At 45.6% G+C, this 17,970-nt stretch overlaps 1 long non-coding RNA gene across 1 annotated transcript; it reads right to left on the bottom strand.

The window, feature by feature from the left end:
- Positions 1-1,536: 1,536 nt before the first annotated feature.
- Positions 1,537-13,985, bottom strand: LOC145504651 (uncharacterized). Its single transcript, XR_014052371.1, has 3 exons — positions 13,879-13,985; positions 13,168-13,340; positions 1,537-2,530 (listed from the first exon to the last, which is right to left on the bottom strand). It is a non-coding gene; the product is annotated as an uncharacterized LOC145504651 (long non-coding RNA).
- Positions 13,986-17,970: the final 3,985 nt, after the last annotated feature.

Below are 17,970 nucleotides of genomic sequence, written 5' to 3'. Positions count from 1 at the left end.
GATTTGGCAAAATGGAGGTCTTTGGGAAATTTAGTGGAAACAACTTCAGCAAATATCAGAGGGATGGTGTGGTTGGGATTGCAGATTACTTGGGAAAAGGGAAAAACCTAGACAGCATATTAAAAAGCAAAGACATTACTTTGCTGACAAAGGTTCATCTAGTCAAAGCTTTGGTTTTTCCAGTAGTCATGTACAGATGTGAGTGTTGGACCATAAAGAAGGGTGAGCCCTGAAGAATTGATGCTTTTGAATTGTGTTGCTGGAGAAGACTCTTGAGAGTCCCTTGGACTGTATGGAAGTCAAACCAGTCAATCCTAAAGGAAATCAACCCTGAATATTCATTGGAAGGATTGATGCTGAAGCTGAAGCTCTAATACTTTGACCACCTCATGCAAAGAGCCAACTCATTGGAAAAGACCCTGATGCTGGGGAAGATTAAAGGCTAAAGGAGAAGAGGGCAGCAGAGGATGAGATGGTTAGATAGAATCACCAACTCAGTGGACATGCGTGTGAGCAAACTTGGATATAGTGTAGGACAGGGAAGCCTTGACATGCTGAAGTCCATGGGGTTGCAAAGAGTCGGACACAATTAAGCAACTGAACAACAGCAACAGGGAGAAAGGATAAAAGGAGGATGTGGAGGATCCACCTACCTGATCATTCACATGAAGCGTTTTATTACCTGCTTAAAGGTCTTAAGGTAGTATTTGTGCTTTCTTCAAGGATAGTCAGCAACTCCAGAAGTCCTATCATAGTGCTGGCAACTATGCTATATGCTATATGCTGCATATATAACTATATGCTGCTAACACACAGTAGGCACTCGTTATTTGTGGAATGAATGAATAAGTGGAATTGAAAGAAAGTAAAGACAAAGTTGTTTTAGTCTAACTCCACCTTGCCTGGGGCCTTTTCCAGCTTTTTTCTTCCCAGAACAAGGCAGTTCCTGGCCCTATCTCATTCTTTCCCACCTTCTCCCACCCTTCCCTTGGCTGCTGACTTCAAAGCTTTTTTAACTTTCCATACTTCAGTAAATGCTGTTGCATTGAATTGTGACACAGACGCCCCAGGATTAATCAGATAAACCCAGCCAATCAGTTAGCTAAGAGTTTTTACTCCTCCCTAGCTTGAAATTTTAATCCCCTTTTGTCTCCAGAAGCCCTTGAAAGGAGAGCTGGAAAAAATCTGTAGGGCTTTTGCTATCCCTATAGTTATTTCCCTTCCCTCATGCCACTGTGACTCTCCAAATGCTGCAACTCCCCCCATCATACAAGCAGAAGCACATATTTTTCAAGTGGGCCAATGAACTTTTATGCAGAGTACATCATGCAAAATGCTGGGCTGGATGAAGCACAAGCTGGAATCAAGATTGCAAGAAGACCACTCTTATGGCAGAGAGTGAAGAACTAAAGAGCCTCTTGATGGAAGTGAAAGAGGAGAGTAAAAATGATGACTTAAAAAACTTCAACATTCAAAAAACTAAGATCATGGCATCTGGTCCCATCACTTCATGGCAAATAGATGGGAAAACAATGGAAACAATGACAGACTTTATTTTCTTGGGCTCCAAAATCACTGCAGATGCTGACTGCAGCCATGAAATTAAAAGACACTTGCAAAAAAATAAAAAAATTAAAAAAAAAAAAAAGACACTTGCTCCTTGGAAAAAAAGCTATGGCCAACCTAGACAGCATATTAAAAGGCAGAGACATTACTTTGTAACAAAGGTCCATCTAGTCAAGGCTATGGTTTTTCCAGTAGTCATGTATGGATGTAAGAGTTGGACTAGAAAGAAAGCTGAGCGCTGAAGAATCGATGCTTTTGAACTGTGGTGTTGGAGAAGACTCTTGAGAGTCCCTTGGACTGCGAAGAGCTCAAATCAGTCAATCCTAAAGGAAACCAGTCCTGAATATTCACTGGAAGGACTGATGCTGAAGCTGAAGCTCCAATACTTTGGCCATCTGATGCGAAGAACTGACTCATTGGGAAAGATCTAATGCTGGGAAAGATAGAAGGCAGGAGGAAACGGGGACGACAGAGGATGAGATGGTTGGATGGCATCACCAACTCGATGGACATGAGTCTGAGCAAACTGGTAGATGGTGAAGGATAGGAAAGCCTGGTGTGCTACAGTCCATGAGGTTGCAAAGAGTTGGACATGACTGAGCAACTGAACTGAACTGAATGGATGAAGAGACTTCTCTGCCCGCCCCTTGGCTTACATGGTAGGAGAGAGTGCCCCAGGACTGGCTGAGACCAGGTTTCAGTGACCTTCCACCTTGTTACCTTGATTTATTGCTTCATCAAGGTGATCCTGGGAGAATTGCTTGTGTCACCTCCTAGGCCTAAGGGAAGATCTCTGGCTGCTGAAGCCACTCACCCCATCTAGCCACCATCCTGGGTTACCCTCTTGCTCCCCAATTCCAGTTTGCCTTCCTTGGCTTGCTACTGGGGCCTACATGGCTCAGGAGATTTCTTCTGTTGATGGCGGTGGTGCTGGTATTAAGCTTTGTTTTGGCTTTCTCCTAATCTGGAACAGATGGAACGAGGAAATGAAAAACATTTGACTTATCTTTGGTAAACTTCAAAGACAGATTAGACGAAAATAAACAACCATTCAGTAAACAAGAATTTAATGCACATTGTTTTGGTGATCCAAATTAGTTCTGGCCAATAGAAATATAACGTGAGTCATGAATGCTATGAAAAAGTTTTTAGTAGCCACATTAAAAAGATTTAAAAAATAGCGATGTTAATGTTTATAAAGTGTTATTTTTATAACATGTTATTTAACCTAGTATAGGTGGCACTAGTGGTAAAGAACCTGCCTGCCAATACAAGAGATATAAGAGACACAGGTTCAGTCCCTGGGTCGGAAAGATCCCCTGTAGGAGGGCACAGCAATCCACTCCAGTATTCTTGCCTGAAGAATCCCATGGACAGAGAAGCCTGACAGGCTACAGTCCAGGGTCAAACAGAGTCGGACAGGACTGAAGCGACTTAGCACAACTTAAGTGGCTTAGCACGCATGCACTGTATACCCCAAATATTATCATTTCAACATATAATCAGTCTAAATTTATCAGTATGATGTTTTTATACTAAATCTTCAAAATCTGACATATATTTTATACTTCGGGCACATCTCAATTCAGACTAACCACATCTCAAGTTCTCAGTAGTGCACATGGGTCCAGTTGCTCCCATACTGGACAACACAGGTCTAGATAGAAATCTCTCTGGTCGTCATACAACTTTAGAAACTAGGTAAAGAAGATGATTTTAGATTATGAGAAAGAGAAATGCTAGAAACGAAACAATGCCACTGAGAGGTCGGGGTGGGGAGTGTTGCTACTTTAGATGAGGAAGTCACCTTGGACCTCTCATGGGAAGCATTTGACTGGGACCTGCCAGGTTAAAAACGGACCAGCCGGTGAAGAAGTGCGTTCCAGGCAGAGAGCACAGAGCAAAGGCCCTGAGGCATCAAATGCTTGGCTGGTCATGTTCTCAGCATGGCTAAAGAACACTGTGGGAGAGTGGAGGGAGAGGACTGTAAGCCAACCCCAGAGCACATGGGGCTTGTGGTAGGCCTTGGAGGAGAACTGGATGCAATTCCAGCTGAGAAAGGATTTAAGCAGAGAAGTAATGTGATCTAATTTGCACTTCTAAATGATTTCTCTATCATTTGCATGGGCTTCCATGGTGGCTCAGTCGGTAAAAAAAAATCTGCCTGCAATGCACATAGAGAATTAATTAGAAATTAGCGAGAGTGGACTTCCCAGGCTTTCCAATAGTTAAGACTGTGCTTCCACTGCAGGGGGCACAGATTCAGTCTCTGGTCAGGGAACTAAGATCCCACATGCTACCCGGTGCAGCCGAAAAATAAAAAAAAATATATTCTTTAAAAATTGAGATGTTAGCAAGAGAGCTGCACAAAAACTAGTTGGAGGAGGTAATCTGTTGACTTGGTAAGAGACAGCAGAGGCTTAGGTAGGGTGATGGCAGTGAGGGTTTACAGAGAAGTGACTTTAGGACAAGCTTTGAAGGTAGGACTGCCTGAGTTGCTAATAGACTGGTTATCAGCGGTGAGAAGGAAAGAAAAATCAAGAATGTCTCCTTTGACTGTCTCGAGCACATGACTTCCTTCCCCTTCACAACCCTAGCTCCGCCCTCTGTAACCCACATCCCCAGAATTTCCCAACTCTGTCCAGAAAACCAGCGTCCCTGGGTGTTGAACAGGAACTTGTCTCCAGAGTTTCAAGCCAGCATATGCATCCTGCTTCTCTGTTGAATTGTGCTCGGCTGCTGCTGCTGCTGCTGCGTCGCTTCAGTCATGTCCAACTCTGTGCGACCCCATAGACAGCAGCCCACCATGCTCCGCCGTCCCTGGGATTCTCCAGGCAAGAATACTGGAGTGGGTTGCCATTTCCTTCTCCAGTGCATGAAAGGGAAAAGTGAAAGTGAAGTCGCTCAGTTGCTCAGTTGTGTCCAACTCTTAGCGACCCCATGGACTGCAGCCTACCAGGCTCCTCCATCCATGGGATTTTCCAGGCAAGAGTACTGGAGTGGGGTGCCATTGCCTTCTCCCGAACTGTGCTCATCACTCCCGAAATCCTCCAGGAATTCCTGAGCTCCCATGTCAGGACTGTATTCCTGAGTGAAGTGTGTCTGTGCATTGGGACCAGTGAGGTGCTGAGAAGGCAACCCCATTCAGGTCACTTAGTACTGAACAGGTGAACCAGCCTTAACTGGCATGTGAATTTATCCTACCAACTGGAGAAAAGGTAGAGATTTCTTCTAGGGGTGAATGTCAACCAACAATACATTCAAAATAAGAGGTCAGAAAGGCAAGCCTGTGTGCACCACTGTGAGGAACAGCTGTAATAACAAAAGGTGCTGGTCTAGCTTAAGACATAAATAAGATCCTAAGGAAAGAATTTCCTAACAGCACTTCCTTATTTACTCCGGGCAAATGTTGAGCCTTAGTACACTTGATATGGAATTCACAGAAGCACAGAAGCATTTAAATCGTGTTGTGGCTTGAAAACTAAGGGAGGGTATTGCTGTGTATGTGTGGGGTCAAGGGGATGAGGGGTGTTTACAGCAAGCTGGGAAGATAGGCAGAACATACAAAAAGAGGGTGAACTGGATGACGGCAAATGCCTGAGCCCTACCCTTGTTCCCTGCCACCTGGGACAAGACTAGCAGGAGGCATGCCAAGTAGCAGCTACACCAAAAGCAAACTAGTAGCATTTATGCTGCCCAGAAATAAGTACCCCTAACAGATGGCATTTCCCAGGAGAAATGAATTGGAGGCATAATGGATAATGAGCCTGACCTTAAATCCTGGAATTGGCTGAGTCACAATAGCAATGAAAAAGAGAGTCCCTGTTCAGTTTATCTTTCAGGCTCCCCCCGCCCCGCCACCCCATAGTCCACACACACACAAACCTTTCAGGCTCCCCCCGCCCCGCCACCCCACCCACCACACACACACACACGAACACACACACACACAGACACACACAGACACAGACACACACCCCAGTCCCAGAACCAGTGCTGCATGGATTTAAGAGATGGGAGGACACGGTACGTAATTATTTCAGTCTGCTCCATGACACCTTCTTAGCAATGGGCATAAATCCTAGGCCTGCTTCTCCAGAAATAGCCAGTAGCTCCTTGGGCAGGAAGCCTGACTTTCTCTCTAGTTTAGGTATATTTTCTTTTCTGAAACTTTCTCATGCTTTCGCTAGAGGATTAAGGAGTGTGATTTCCAAGGCTAGTAATACCATGACTTGAAGCCCATCCCCAGAGAGACTCTCAGGAAAAGGGACTGTCACTTCCCCCACCAGATCTAAGATATGAATGGATGGCAGGGAGACATGGAGTGGAGGATGGAGGTGGGAAGAAAGGTGAAGAGAGAAGTCATCAATGGAGTTCAAACCAATTCTCACCCCTTTTGGACAACCAGCAGGATTTCCCATCCTGACCTGGTAACTTGAATTGTACATCGTCGTTAATCTTTTCTTATTCACCCTCCAAGTGATGGATATCCACGACCTTCCCCAACCTCTTTTTTAATTTTCATTTACTTCTGTTTTCAAACTGTAACAACCATGCACTTCAGTTTCATTGACAGAGTCTGTTTTTCTTTAAACCAGAACTCGCCTTTCAGTTGGTGGTGTGACGCTGTCCCTAGAATTAGTAAGGACTAAACATTCTAATCAACGGAGCCGCACAGCATTCCGATAATAATTGTGTGCTCATGCATGTGTAATCTCAGCGAGGCCTTTGGATCTAATCTAGTGCCTGGAGAGCAGAGACCCAGAAATCAGGTGTCCTAGAGTCAGACTGCAGCTTTGCCATTGAGTTATGTCACTTTCAACAGGTCATTCCTTCTTTCTACTGCCAAGCCCAAAAGCTGAATTTAGGCAAACACCAAATCAAAAATAGCAACAATTCTATGAGTTTGTTCAGGATTGGAAATGGAGGCGGGGCAGGGGATGGGGGGTAGGGTGGGAATTGACACACTTGCATTTTTTTTTTTCTTTTTGGCTGCACTGCACAGCACGAGGAATTTCCCTGACCGGGATAGCACCCGTGCCGCTTGCAGCGGAAACCCAAAGTCTTAACCACTGGACTACCAGATAAGTCCAGCTCACTTGCATTATTAAACAGTAGAGGTGCACATATGAAAAACCCACTCAGCAGTTGCACAAAAAGCTGATCTGAGATAAAATTCTGAACAATATCCTTATTATGAGATCCACAAATTTTAAACATTCACCAATGCTTCTTGGTGGCTTGTCTTTCTGGGGCTTTCAGATCATTTGGTCTTGCACAAGCAGCAGCTGTAATCAGCAGGGAGATTCTGCAAGGGGAAAGTGCATTGCTGATCCTGGCCAAACAGACTTGCCTTTCATTTCTAGAGATTTGGAATTATGCTGCCTGCCTGGGGGGCAGAGAGGAATGAAGGGTTAATCTAATCGGCCTGACTGCACAAGACAATCTTGTTTACGTGGAGCAGGGTCAGGAGACTTTACTACATACCTTCAAATTACAATTGAAAAGTTAAACAGAGTTTGTTTCCAGTAGGGTTTGGCTTTCTTAGCAGAGGAAAACTGCATATTTGAGTCCAGAGAGAAAGACAAAGTCTAGCTGGACCAGTAGTTCTGAACCTATTTGATGGTATTTCATGTTATTACTTGCTTATTATTTATCATTTGCCCCCCTCACTAGAATGCAGGTGCCGTGAGGTGCGGCTCATGCCTATTGTACTTCTACTATATTTTCTGGGACTAGTAGGATACCTCACACTCAGTAGGCACTTGAAAAAATATTTGCCGAATGAGTGATAAGTGAATGCGTTACTTGGCCTTTTTTAAGGTCCTGGAGTCCTTTTTTAAAGTTGGATGAAAGTTACAACTCCTCTCTCAATTAAAAAAATTGTATATATACGTGTGTGTGTGTTTGTGTGTGTGTATGTGTGTGTATGGGCTTCCCAGGTGGGTCTAGTGGTAAAGAACCCGCCTGCCACTGCAGGAGATGTAAGAGACTAGGGTTTGATCCCTGGGTCGGGAAGATCCCCTGGAGGAGGGCATGGCAATCCACTCCAGTATCTTGCCTGGAGAATCCCATGGACAGAGAAGCCTGGTGGGCTATAGTCCATGCGGTCGCAAAGAGTCGAACATGAATGGAGTGACTTGGCATGGCATCAGTGAAGAATTCTAGCCTCCAAAGGATATTCCTGCTTCACTAGTATGCCTCAAAAACATGTAAACAAAAGCTCTTTTGTCACTACATTCTACAGAGGAGCAGTTCTGAAGAGGACCAGGGTTGGGACTGGGGTCTCCTGACTCCTGGACTACAATGTCTGAACTTGGTCCTTAGACGGACAAAGGATTCTGGGTCACCTTTGGACACACACCCAATAAAAACAGACCCTCGGTGAAGGGGAACAAAATAATCTTGAATTTGTGACTCCGAAAACTGGAGTTGAAACCCAGCTCTTGCCCCTTACTAGCTGTAGTATCATAGCCAGGTAACAGACCTCTCTGGGCCTTGGTTTTCTCATGTGAATTAAGTGGTGCAGCCTAGGCCCAACATTCCATAATATGGGTGTGTGCAGAGTCTAAAGTCATGTCCAACTCTTTGCCACCCCATGGACTGTAGCCCACCAGGCTCCTCTGTCCATGGGATTTCCCAGGCAAGAATACTGGAGTGGGTTGCCATTTCCTTCTCCAGAGGATCGTCTTGACCCAGGGATTGAACCTGTGTCTCCCTCATTGGCAGGTGGGTTCTTTACCACTAAGCTACCAGGGAAGCCCATTCCATCATAGTAACTTGTGAATCAGGCCAGTGAAGCAGCTAGCAGGGTTGCTTTGTAGTTCAAGCCATCTGTCTCATGGCAGGGCTCCCTCACACTAAGAAGAGAGAACGATTTATGCTGAAGCAGAAGAGATTTTAAGTAAGACATTGGGAAGAACTCTGAACTATAGAGACTGTGAGACACTGAGTCGGGCATCTGGGTGGAATCTCCCTCTGAAGGTGCCTCGGGATGATGGCTGACCCTCAGCTTTCCAATGATCTGCTCCCAGTAATGCCTGGAAAGGAGTCATCAGGTCAGATTGTCTCCAAAATCCACTCAATCTCCTGATTCTAAGAAGAACCCTAGGCTTACCTTTGCCACAAATAAGATCTTAAGTGCAAAATTCCTGACAATCTGTTCTAATTCTTTGGAACAGGATATTGGTTGTCTTGAGATATTTTTCTTCTGGTTGGTTCTTAAAGAAACCTGGTAGAAGGCATCATGGGTTGAGGCCCTACCTGGCAGTCCTTTCCACTTCCTGTCTTGTTTAACCCTGGAATATCCCTGCAAGGCATGTTTTTATAGATAAGAAAGCTGAGACTAAGAGGAAGAAAGCAACTTGCTATCACATAGCTAGGAAATAGAGTTTAAATCCAGGTCTGTGTGGCTTGGAAATACTTTTCTCCAACACTGGGCTGCCTGTGGGGAGGAGCTAAGTGCTGATGGAGCAACAGCAGTGTTTCCAGGCCTTTAGGTAGTGCCGTGTGCAAAGCACAGTCTCCTCATTCTGCTCACAGAGGGCCAAAGTGCACTCCGTATCTGGAGTCTTCTCTGATGTTCCCGTGAGTTACTATCTCCAAGTCTCTTCCATAAAACAATGGACTTTTAGACCCCAGCATGTAGTTGGAGTGCAAAACTCTGAAAAGAAGAAGCTGAATCATTGTCTGAGAACTATAAGGCAGGAGAAGGGACTAGGTGACCTCCAGAGTCCTCCCAGCCCTAGCATTTGGTGGCCTGTATGTCCTTAGGAATCTTAGGTTCCTTTCCTGATGGCCCCCTTCTTTGTGGCTGTAACTAAGGAGCATGTCAAGTTGTGTAGTATCCAATGTGAGTCAGTTCCATCATAGGAATTCATTTTGAGGCTGTAAACCTCATACTAATACCCCTACTCTTTGAAATGCATTTTCCCATGCTTTTTAACGCTTGTTCATACATCACGTTATTACTTCAGATTCAGAGAAAACAACATTCATAATTAGATTAGGTCTTGGCCAAGATTTTAGAGACTACCCACCACCACCCTCTGTCACTTGCAAAACTCTGTCTCTTCCCCTTTCCTTGCTCTTATCATCCCTGCCTCTTCATCACTTAATCTCTATATTCTGCCTTAAAAATGATTTTTATGACTGTAGTCACAGGTGGTATAATTAACAATTTCTGTCATTGCATATTAACTTTAGGAATGTGGTTAACAAATAACTGATACTTGATAATATTGCCAACCATAAAAAAGTTCATATAACAGAATATCCGTCTGTCGCAAGAATAATGAATCAAGTATCTACAACAAACACTGCCATGTTCTGTACCGGTGGTTTCATAGCATTGAATGACATGAAACTATGAACAGGAAGAGTCCCCCTTGAAGGAAGATGCAGCTAAGTAGGGTTTGTTTTAGCTATAGAACTCGAATTACATGGTGGTCATCCTTTGTAGGAGACTACTTTTCACAGCATGGCTGAGAGGCCCAGCATGTAAACTCAGCCATCACCTCATGAAAGATGGGGTTACACAGGGGTTTCAGATGATGTAAGAGTTCTGGTGGGTTTCCCTGAGCCTGGGGTATTCCACACCTTGCTTCGTGTCCCTCTTACTCCATCATAGAAGCCTTAAACATTGTGATTTTGGCAAACTTACTTTGGCTGAGTGCTTAGAAATGCATCAAGCATGTTTTCAATATCTTTGGTTTTTAGGATAAGCAGCCTTTCTTTGCAGGCTGGTCATCTCATCCTTGGCTTCCCTGGTGGCTCAGTGGTAAAGAACCTCCCTGTCAGTGCGGGAGACGTGAATTTGATCCCTGGGTTGGGAAGATCCCCTGGAGAAGGAAATGGCAACCCACTTCAGTATTCTTGCCTGGGAAATCCCATGGACAGAGGAGCCTGTTGGGCCTCAGACTGTGGGGTCACGGTCATGACAGTTGGACACGATTGAGCAACTAAACAACAACAACAACACATCTCATCCTTACCTCAACCACCATGTCCGCCCAAGCTGACCAAGTCTCAGCAGGATCCAGAGGATGCTCTAGCTCAGAGGTTCCAAAAGTGTCACGTCACCCCTGCTTCAGAGAGAGCTGCAGCAGAACTCATGACATTGCCTAACAAGCTCTGCCTACCCTGCTTCCAGCCTGGAGCAGAGGAAGCGGCAGTGCTGTGATGAAGAGTCCTGTGCAGGTGATCAACCTTTGGGTCCATCTTCTTTGTGAAGATGAGTCAGGACAACCCCTGAAGTCCCTCCTTATTTTGACATTCTAGGCTTCCACTCTGTCGTGGAAAGGGAAGCTCTCCCCTTACTCCCAGATCCAGATTCTTCTTTTTTTAAATTATTTATTTGTTTATTTGGCTGTGTCAGATCTTAGTTGCAGCACTCAAGATACTCATTGCCACGCACAGACTCTCTAGCTGTGGCATGCAGTCTCAGTAGTTGCAGCGCGCAGGTTCGGGTGCTCCGTGGCATGTGGGATCTTAGGCCCCCAACCAGGGATCGAACCCACGTCCCCTGCATTGCAAGGTGGATCCAGATGCAGTTTTTGCTGGCTTTCTATTGTTACCTCTCCCAAATGAGCAATATTGTGTTATCCTTTCCTCTTTTCATTGAAAGGAAGGAAGAAAGGGAGGAGAGAGAAGGAGAGAGAGGAGGAGGAAAGAGAAAAGCTTTTATAAACAAAATTTTAAAAATCACAAAACAGAGCCATGCATTTTAGAGTTAGTTGGTTGCTGGGAGGAGGCGGTACAGTGCTCCCCTGCCTTGCAGGCACTGTATAAGTGCCATTTCATCTCATCCTAAAGCCGTGACTCTGTGATCCCACTTAGTTATTACATCCCATTGTTTATTCAAAGTGAAATATGGGACCTGGACAGCTTGCTGGGTAGCATCAGAGATCTCCATCAAAATAGGAGACAAGAGACCACATTCTTCCCTGCTCCTTCCCCTAAAAGATCTGGACCTGTCAGTCCATGCTTCCTAATCTAAAAGCACCATCTCCTTGTGGAGTTTTACTGGGATGACTAATGAAAACATCGTCCACTAGCCCCAGATGGATGCTTTGTTAAAAAGAATATGAGACACTGAGAAGTATTTAAGATTTCAGAAGTATTTGATTCTGACAGTCCTTCCAAACACAGGAACATTTTAGCATCCTTCCTCTTCCCACCATCAGTCAGAAGTGGAAAGCAGATTTTGCCAAGGGGTTTAAGGAAGGGCTTTCTCTTTGTTTCCATCACTGCAGTTGAATAAACTGTCCCCAAACTGCAGCAGTGTTAATCATTACTGGAAAATGAAGACAAAATCACTTAGCCATGGGATCTAGGCAACCAAGGGTGCAACAGTCAAATCCACTTAGTTCAAAAGGATTTCCAGAGGAAAATTCCACTTGGTGTTCCCTAGGCCAGCGCTTTCCTGGCTGCCTATCACCTATTCCCAGAGCTTCCTCCCCCTCCACCCATCCTAACTGCCTCATTAAAGAGCAGCAGTCCCCCTCCCCCAACAAAAAGAGCAGCCCCTATGTCCCACCCAGGCAGGAATTACTGTCATACCTCAGGCCAGCTTCACATCTGGAGGGGAAGAGAACCAAAATGGTCATTTCAGATACTTCCTCTTCTGCGTATCTGGGGATTGAGGATGGAGGCAGCCTAGGGTGTTTCTGTGTGTGTCTGTGTGTTTATCAGCTTGTTCTTGCATGCCTACGTGAAGTTTCCATCACAAACAAAACAAAATTCCTCCCTTTGAAGAAAGAAGATATTCAAAAGCAGTGCTTCTCTAAATATGTGCCACAGCACTTGTGTTACAAGCAAAAATGTTCTTTGGTGCTATTTCCAAACACTGAGTTTAACAATCTTAAATTAATGGGGAGGTGGGGTGGGAGGAAGGCTCAGGAGGAAGGGGATATATGTGTGTACATAGTTGATTCATTTTGTTGTACAGCAGAAACTAAGACAATCTTGTAAAGCAATTATGTGTGACTTGCTTAGTCGTGTCTGGCTCTTTGCGTCCCCATGGACTATAGCCCGCCAGGCTCTCCTCTGTCCATGGGATTCTCCAGGCAAGAATACTAAAGTGGGGAGCCATTCCTTTCTCCAGAAAGCAATTATGCTCCAATAAAAAAAAAAATCTAAAATTGATTTCTTGGCCACAAGACTTCTCAGACACATTCCTGTGGATCTCTGAGAAGAGGATATGACTTTCAGCATCCTGTTGTTTCATTTGACTATAAAATGCTTTTGTCACGGCGTGACTTGATCAAACAAATATTCTTCAGAATACACTTTGGGAAAAGCTGACTTGGAGGAAAATGAGAATTCCCCTCCCAGCCACCCCCCTCCCTCTTTAACCTCTGGTTTAGATCTTTGGGGATTTTCAACATTGAGGGTAGAACTGATTTAGAACACAAATCGCTACTGCAAGTCACAGGTATGATGGATGTTTAGTTTGGGAGACTACGAGCTGTTATATAGCTGTGCTTGTTCTGGCAGCTAAGGAAAGAGATCTGCTTCCTCGTTGGAAAAGCAGCCTTTTATATCTGAAGCCCAGGCTCTCTGAGTAGAAAGAGACCCGACCATTGTCCTGGAGCCCCTTACCTGTTCCATGGTACCTTTGAGGTCAACTTGTCTTGACTTCTCCTGTCCCTTAACATGAACTCTCCCCTCCCAGGCTCCTCCTGTGACTAATCAAGAGATGCATTTTAATAGGGTCCAGATGGGGTTGTGGAGTCTCAAACTATGGTCCAGCAGCATCAGCAGCACTTGGAAACCTGTGCAAGAATGGACTATCTCTTTACATGTTAACTTCCCCTCTGTTCTTTCCTCATCTTCCCATGAAAGTTAAGTTACCACTGCTCTGTACTAAGTCCCTGTTTATTATATGGAATCAAAGTCTTGGATAATGGTGACAGGCAATGCATTTACCTTTCAACAGCCTTTCAGAAGACATGGGCTGCACATTATAACAGTAAGAAAAGAAACACTCAATACCATACATAATGTCTGATGAACACATAATATGTAACAACCGATGTTGCTGATGGATTGAGATTTCAGGGTTAATTCTCTTCTGCATCTATTTGGATATGGACCAAGCCCCTGCCCACATACCTTGACTAAGTACACTAACTTGAATATAGATTAAGGAGTTCTCGCCAGGAAATAAAAGTAGAATTGAGATTCTGACCATAAGTGATGGTCAGAACTATAAATGCATATGCAATGGTCAGGGCTGGACTCCTCTGAAGCACAGCGTATCTTAAAGGACAGCTCAGGCTTCCCAAGTGGCACTAGTGGTAAAGGACCTACCTGCCAATGCAGGAGATTCAAGGGACATGGGTTCAATCCCTGTGTCAGGAAGATCCCTTGGAGGAGGACATGGCACCCCACTCCAATATTCTTGCCTGGAGAATCCCATGGATGGAGGAACCTGGCATAAAGAGTCAGCACAACTGAGCACACACACAAAGGACAGCTCACAGTAACAGTCATGAGCAAAGAGAAGTCTAGCCTGATTGTGATGCAACCCATGCCCTACAGATTTCAGGGGAGTGGGTGATTGCATGTACAACGCACAACTGAGAGCAGAGGTGAGTCCACCGTCCTTGCCCTGTCAAACTGAGTGTTCGGGGGAATGTAAATGTGAACTCCTTTTACTTATTTATTTATTTATTAACATTTTGGAGTTAGGAGACCTGGCTCCAGGTTTCTCTTTTAGTGAGTATAAATAGAGGAAGAAACTGTTTTTCTCCTCACTTAAAAAGTGATTTCTAGATTGCACAGTGACGAAAGAGATAAAGAGAAATTTGGGGGGAGAAAAGAATTGAGTGACGTCCTAGAAGTGGGAAGGCTGAGTCGTGAAACATGCAGGCGCATTTGGAGCTTTGCTTGAGGTTGTCCAACTCTTTCTCCTAAGTGCTTGACCACTTGCAGCCAACTAGAGTTTTTATTCTACCGCATCCTGGCCAATACTCACTATTGTCAGACTGTATATTTGCCCACCTGGTGGGTCTAAAATGGTTTTCCAATATGAGTTCAATTTGCTTTATCTTTGCTTATAATGAAGTTTGTTATTTAGTAACTTTTCCTGATGGGTTAACTGCTCTGGCCTTGATATTTAAGGGGAAGAAAGGGAAATCAATTATTCCACCCTTCTCATTACAATAGAAATTGCATGACTCACTTTGCTACACCCAGTTGATGTGTTTGCCTGTCACTGGGTATCAAAAAAATACCCTGATGTCCTAATCTGAGTTTATTTTTTAATCACACAACTGTTGACCCTGTTTGAGTCCATTTAAATCAGATCTTTGAGGAATTAGGGAATTTTGTCAGACACAGTAGGTCTATTTCACTGGGCTCTCAGACATTCTGTCTTTTCCAAGGGAGAGAGAAGTGGGTGATGTCATTAATTCATTTAGCATTTTATGGATTAGGCCCTGGGAATAATTAAGAATAAGCCCCTACTTTTCTAGAACTTGCATTCTGGCAGCACAAATGTAATTAACAGCCCACCCCCAACTGCCCTTTCCATCTTACCAAGTCTCAAGTCTTCATGCATACAATCAGCATTACTGAGCACACACCCTGGGCCCCACACTCTGGGAAGCACCAAGCCACCTTGGAGGAGGCATTGTTTCTCATGGTGCCTCCAGGAACCCTGCCTGGCAGCCTGGCTTCAGGGCTCCCTGAGGAACCATTAGTCCTTTAAGGGAGGTGTGAACTGAATCACGACTTTAAACAGCCACGTTTCCCCAGCTGCGGTTTACGTGCAGTCAGAATCACTCTTCAGTGCCTGTTAAAAACAAAAATTCCTGCACCCCTAACTCAAAGAGCTAATGATTCAGCAATTTTGAGGAGCTGTGCTTCCACAAGCTCTCAGAGGTTTCTGATGGCTGTTGAAGTTTGAAAACTACCATCTTCCTAAAGTCACACAGCTAGAGAATGTTAGCACCAAAGGAAGGAACATAAAATAGCAGAGTGGGCTGCAGGCTTAACAGGCAGGGACTCCGGCATTGTGGCCCTCTGTCCAGCGTTCCTGGCTCTGAGGGGACCTGAAGCAGCGGCCCTTCTATGTCCATTGAGCTGAGGCTGCTGACTTAGTCAACTGGAGAACTTTGCTGCTGGAGTTTCCTAAGGTAGATACACTGCATGACCGCTCCACGGGCCCCTGGACATTTGTCCACGAAGACATGTGAAAACACTCCGGCCCCTGAGTGGCCCTTCTGGGTGGTAAACCGCCTCAGTTCATAGTCGAGGCATGCTTGGAGCCCCACTGGCTCCCCAAAAGGATCTATCCAGACAGCAGAATAACAAACAAATGGATAGCAGGCAACATGGGCCCACTCATGGACAGGCTGGGAGAGGGGGCCTTCCCAAGGCCTGAGTTCCTGCTCAGAGGAGGGGAGAGTCCCTATCTCTCAACAGGTGCTCCATAAATGCCAGCTGCATGTTGCAAGCACTGTGACAAAGACCCAAAACACTGGGAGGAAATGGGTCTAGAGAGGCTGGACCATCACGTCCTCAGAGAGAGCAGAACTCATCCAACCTTCTTCCCACCACACCCTGGGACTTTCATTGTCCTTACGATGCCTTCCAGACACTGGCCAGTGATGCCAGCTCCAGGCTCTGATCAAGGAATGCGCGGCAAAGCCACAGAGGCTGAAGACGATTTAACTGCTATTAAACTTGATGACTGTTGCACTATATAGTTCGTAGAGCATTTTTTACTCTTATTAGCTCAGAGATTTGCCTGGAATGCTCTTCCCAGGTTGCAGGGCTGGCCCCTTCTCAGTTTGCAGGTGGAGGCTTTGGAATAAATATCACGTCCTCCCAGGGGCTGTTTCCTCATCCTCTGAATCTCCCTCAGAGCAGTTGTCACAATCAGTAATTGTCTTGTTTACCTATTTCTTTTGTCACCTCCTCTCTCTGGAATGCAGGCTCCAGGAGGTCAGTGATTGAAGCTGTCTCGTTAAGCGCCATATTGCAACCCTGGAGGAGCCAGCACAGCGTTTTTATTAATGACCGAGTAAGAGTTCTAAGGCAGGTGTTGCTCAGATGCATGCCTGGGGCACAAAGGGAAAAAGCAAGCTGCTTAACTGTGAGCACCTGATTAGTGACAAGACCTGTACTAGAATCTGCAGTCTCTGGCTCCTAGTCCAGCCATCAGCAGGATGCCCGCACCTGTCCCTGTCCTGGAAAGGAAAGGAAACTCAATAATATGCCTGCAGAAGAGGGAAATGAGGGAGAGCCAGACCCAAGAACAGAACTGTTGCTGGAAGGGGGACCCCTTCCAGGGCCTGAAACTGGGCTCTTGTCTAACACTTGGAAATAAATTGTCTGAGGAGACACATGTGCTGACAAAGCAAGAGATTTTATTGGGAAAGAGCACCTGGGTGGAGAGCAGGAGGGTAAGGGAACCCAGGAGAACTTTCTGCCACATGGCTTGCAGTCTCAGGTTTTATGGTGATGGGATTAGTTTCCGGTTGCCTTTAGCCAATCATTCTGACTCAGAGTCCTTCCTGGTGGTGCACGCCTTGTTCAGCCAAGAAGGATTCTGGGAGGTGGTTGGACATGTGGTGTCTCCTTTTGACCTTTCCCGAACTCTTCCCGTTGGTGGTGGTGTATTAGTTCCGTGTTCCTTACCAGGACCTCCTGTTGTAAAACAACTCATGCAAATGGTTACTATGGTGCCTGGCCAGGGTGGGCGGTTTCAGTCAGTGTGCTTCCCCTAACAGAACCAGCCAAAGTCTGTCCTCTCTTTGACCAGTGTTCTCAGTAGATTTCCTCTGTGCTCGGGCCCTGGGGACAGAGGAGAGAGTGAGTCTGGGTCCCAGCAAGCCACACCAAAGGTGTATCCTCCCGCACCAATTTGCTACCTGCCCGAGCTTTGGTAGAACCCAGACATGAGGGCTCACTCAGGTCCATGGAACTGACGGCTCAGACTGCTGGGCTACTGTAACAAAATACCACAGACACTCTGTGGGTGAAACAGAAATTAATCTCACAGTTCTGGAGGCTAGAAGTCCAAGATCAGGGTGCCAGCCTGGTGGGGTTCTGGTTAGGACCCTCTTCCTGGTTCTCAGATGGCCACCTGCTTACTGCATCCTCACACGGCAGAGAGAGGGGGACTCTCAACCTTCATGACCTCATCTAAACTAACCACCTCTTAGGACTTCCCTGGAATCCACCTTCCCATGCAGGGATTATGGGTTGCATCCCTGCTTGGGAGCAGAGATCCCACATCTGCAGGCAGATTCTCTACCGACTGAGCTACCAGGGAATTTCAAGATCCCACATACCATGGAGCAACTAAGCCCATGCGCCGCAAGTAGAAAAGCCAGCACGTTGCAGCTACTGAGTTGGCGCGCTCTAGAGCCAGTGTTCCACAAGACAAACATG

This window comes from Giraffa tippelskirchi, chromosome 5, assembly GCF_054371585.1.
Source record: "Giraffa tippelskirchi isolate mGirTip1 chromosome 5, T2T-mGirTip1v1.2.pri, whole genome shotgun sequence".
Lineage (NCBI taxonomy): Eukaryota > Metazoa > Chordata > Mammalia > Artiodactyla > Giraffidae > Giraffa > Giraffa tippelskirchi.
Note: the sequence above shows the minus strand (reverse complement) of the source record. Positions and strands in the feature narration are given on the sequence as shown.